Here is a 4,596-nt window from a genome sequence, read left to right as displayed (position 1 = left end):
ACTGGAGGTGTGGCCTTTTGCTGCAGGTGTCACTCATCAGTAATTAGTGATAGTGATTTAAAGACTTGCTGGCTTAGCATCAGCGAAGCGTCGAGAAACGAAGAGGAACAAAGAGGAGGAGTTTTCCTGGAGTTATCCGCAGAGGGATCCACCGATCCACCCAGTGCTAAGTACACCATAATCCTATATTTCCCTCCCACTCTGCTATTTCCCTACTATCTCGCTTCCTCCCTACAACCTTTTCCCTGCCACTCTTGACACCACAATGTGCCTCATACCTATATCCACAATCTGCTCCTCCAGAACAGACTCAACCCATCCACGCCAGTTTGCTAGCAACCCGGCTAATCTCTCCTACCCTCCTACAGCCACTAATACACCTGTCACAGTACGGGGAGGCTTATGGAATTGTCAATCAGCAGTCAAGAAAGCTGACTTCATTACTGCCTACGCCCATAGTCTAAATCTGCAGCTCCTGGCTCTAACTGAGACCTGGATAACCCCCAATAACTCATCAACACCTGCAGCATTATCTACAAACTATAACTTCACTCCCACACCTCGACCCTCCAGACGGGGTGGAGGCACTGGCCTCATGACATCTCCTTCATGGGCTACAAACCTAACACAACTCCCAGAACTGTCACTCTCCTCCCTCGAATATCATGCAGTATCTGTCTCTAATCCTTTCAATCTCACCATTGTTACACTCTATCGCCCTCCAGGTCCCCTCGATCACTTCACAGATGAGCTGGACATGCTTCTAAGCTCCTTACCGGAAGATGGTATCCCGCTCCTTCTATTGGGCGACTTCAACCTGCCTGACTCATCTCAGTCGGTCCCAGTGGTCTCCCTCCTACAACAATTTGACCTGACTCCCACTGCCATGCCTCCCACCCACAAAGCAGGCAACTCCTTGGATCTCATATTTTCCCTGTAACTCCAGCATCATTAACACCACGGTAACTCCCCTACATGTATCTGACCATTCCTTCATATCCTTATCACTAACTCTCATGCTTAACCGAAAGGTCTTCACCCCAACTCAAACCGTCTCACTCAGACGTAACCTGCCCTCCCTATCCCCCTCCACCCTCTCCTCTGACATAATATCCGCTCTACCTTTGAGTGACACCTTCTCTGCTCTCCCCACAGAGATGGCAACCTCCACCCTCCTCTCAGCCCTTGCAACCTCCTTCGACAAGCTCTGTCTCCTCGTTGAGAAACCTGCCCGCCATTCCCCACCCAGTCCATGGCTGACGGATGCAGTGAGAGAACAAAGACAGGTCCTGAGAGCGGCTGAGAGGAAGTATAGAAAGTCACGCCTCACTGCTGACATCGACACATATCACAACCTCTTGTTAACATTCTCCAAAACCATTACTAATGCCAAAGCTTCTTTCTTTCACCATATGGATCGAGGCCTCTGCCAAGAATCTTCGCAAACTGCATGCTACCATGTCCTCCCTCCTCACTCCCCCCCCCACCCCCTCCTCCCTCATCTTTTTCTGCCGAAGACTTTGCAATCTTCTTTGAGGAAAAAGTGGAGAACATCCGCAGCTCCTTCTCCCAACCCCCACCCATTCCAAACGCTGAATCGAGAACCTCATCCTTCACTCTGTCATCTTTCAGGTGTCTACATATCCATTACAGAAGCCGAGACCCTGACACTGGTAACGTCGAACCGTCCGACTACATGCCAGCTGGACCAGCTACCCTCCCCACTCCTCCAGACCATAGCACCGGACATCCTCCCATTCCTAACTGCAACCATCAACTCCTCACTCAACTCGGGGGTGGTCCCCACCTCCCTAAAACAAGCCAGAGTCACGCCCCTCATAAAAAAACCAACCCTGAACCCCACCGTCATAGCCAACTATCGTCCTGTCTCTCTTCTCTCCTTCCTTTCTAAAACACTTGAATGTGCTGTATCCAACCAACTTACTGCTTATCTCTTACAGAATGACCTCCTAGACCCCAATCAGTCTGGCTTCCGGACTGGCCACTCCACAGAAACGGCCCTCATTGCGGTCACAGAGGCACTTCACTTAGCAAAAGCGAAAGGCCTCTCCCCGGTCCTGATTCTCCTAGGTCTATCTGCAGCTTTCGACACAGTCAACCATCAGATCCTCCTCGCGGCCCTCGCAGGAATGGGAGTGGCTGGATCTGCGCTGACATGGCTGACATCATACCTCAATGACCGCTCCTACCAAGTGTCATGGAGAGGGACTCTGTCGGCCACCCGCCCCCTCCAGACGGGTGTCCCCCAGAGCTCGGTCCTAGGACCCCTTCTCTTCTCCCTCTACACTAAATCACTGGGTAACATTATCACGTCTCATGGCTTCTCATATCATTGTTATGCCGATGATACTCAACTCTTCCTCTCCTTCCCTCCCTCAGATATCCACGTCTCTGAGCGGATCTCGGCCTGTCTGTCCGACATCTCCGCCTGGATGACGACCAACCACCTCAAACTGAACCTAAGCAAAACAGAATTGCTCCACCTGCCGGCCAAATCCTCCCCCCTGACCGACCTCTCCATCACAGTCGAGAATGCAGCTGTGACCGCGTCCCCGACCGCCAAGAACCTTGGTGTTGTCCTCGACGACCAGTTGAACTTCTCTGCTCACATCGCAGCGACAACCAAAACCTGCAGATTCCTCCTGAGCAACGTTAGAAGGATATGCCCCTTCCTGACAAAAGAAGCCACCCAACTCCTCGTCCAATCAACAGTCATCTCCCGCCTCGACTACTGCAACGCACTGCTAGCTGGCCTCCCGGCCACTGCCACCAAGCCTCTTCAACTCATTCAAAACGCAGCGGCCCACCTGATCTCAAACCTACCGAAGTCGGCCCATGTCACCCCACTTCTTAGGGACCTGCACTGGCTCCCCATTGCTGCACGTATCCGCTTCAAGGCCCTCGACCTAGCATACCGTGCGGCAAAGGGAACCGCTCCCGCCTACCTCCGGTCAATGGTCTCTAACTACACACCCTCAAGACCCCTACGCTCTGCATCTTCTGGCCGCCTCAGACCTACTCCTATCCAAGCTCCCGGAGGGTCATCAAAGAGAAGCCGCCTATTCTCAGTCCTTGCCCCACAATGGTGGAATGAACTACCCATCCCAGTTAGGACAGCCGAATCCCGTCCAATCTTTCGCCGTCAACTAAAGACTCACTTCTTCAACCATTATTTGAAATGATATAATTTTTTTTTTAAATCTAACCCTGACTAACCTTACTGTCATGCACTTGTCCTAATAAACTAACCTACACTGTAACACGCAACACTTTGATGAACATTGTTACTCAGCTGATAGAGTTGTACCCTTCTTGCTGTCTTGTCGTACAGAACTTGTAAGTCGCTTTGGATAAAAGCGTCAGCTAAATGACTAAATGTAAATGTAAATCCTAGGCCCCATCCACTCCCTCTGCTAAAGCTCCACTCTAATACTCCTGCACTACAGTCGGGGACTCAGCCGGACTCAGATCTGCTGCGTTCCCACTACCTGGTGACAGTGTACATCTACTCTCATAAAGTAGGGATAATCCACCCTGCTACATTTGGCGTCACGAACAGGATCAACATCCTAACCTACTTCCTTGACCTTGACCAGTAGAGAGACCAATGATGTCAGAAGAGCAAACCCGCGCCGCGCAGGAAATGGCGGTAAGGTGCGAGGCGCTCCAAGAGAGGTGCGACGCCCAGGCGGCCCTACTGGAGCAACGAAGCGCCCAGCACGCCTCCGCCGGGGTAAAAGAAGAAGAAACCGAAGCGATGAGAGACTTGACCGAACAGGTGCAATATCTGAAGGCCAGGTACCACGACCAGGCAGGTCACCTGGACCGACTGACGGTGCTCATGGAGCAGGCCCGGAGTGACCAGAGGGAAGCCCTCTCCTTGGTCAAGGCCGTCCTCGAGAGAAGCACCAACGCTCCTCAAGCGACCCCCTCGACTGTGTATGTCCAGCGGGACCGAAAGTGCAGCGAGTTCCGGGGGGAAAAGGGAGAGGAGAGCTGTCGGTCGAGGATTGGATCCGTGAGATGTCTCATTTCCGGGCTAGCAAAGTGCCGGCCGACGACCAGGTGGAGGTATTACAACTACATCTGAAAGGCGAGGCTAAGCAGACGGTGAGATTCATGATGGAAGAGGCCTTCCCGGACGGCCTGCTCGCGGTGCTAGAGGCGACCTATGGGGACAAAGCCCCTGTCGGTGTCCGTCTGGGGGAGTTTTATGAGCGCAAGCAAGCCGTGGGAGAGACCGTGAGGCAATTTGCGTACAATCTACAAGAGATGCTTCGGCGTCTACAGAGGCGGGCGCCCACACAGGTCCGAGACACCGTCACCTTACTGCAGGAGCAGTTTGTCCTAGGCCTGAGAGACGGCGTGCTGCGACGAGAGATGAAAAGATATATAAGGGAGAAAGGGACGCGGACGTTCCTCGAACTAATGCTGGCAGCGATCGACTGGTCTGAAGAGGAGGGGGCCCTGTCCACCGCTAAGAGTCACGATCGGGGCACGATATACACCGCCGTCGCGGAGGGGCGTGAACCCCCTCTTAGCTGGGACGAGTTATGGCAACTCCAAGTGGAAGAC

The sequence above is a fragment of the Notolepis coatsorum genome, assembly GCF_963971535.1.
Source record: "Notolepis coatsorum genome assembly, chromosome: 8".
Classification (NCBI taxonomy): domain Eukaryota; kingdom Metazoa; phylum Chordata; class Actinopteri; order Aulopiformes; family Paralepididae; genus Notolepis; species Notolepis coatsorum.
The sequence above is the reverse complement of the archived record's forward strand: the minus strand, read 5'-3'. Positions refer to the sequence as shown.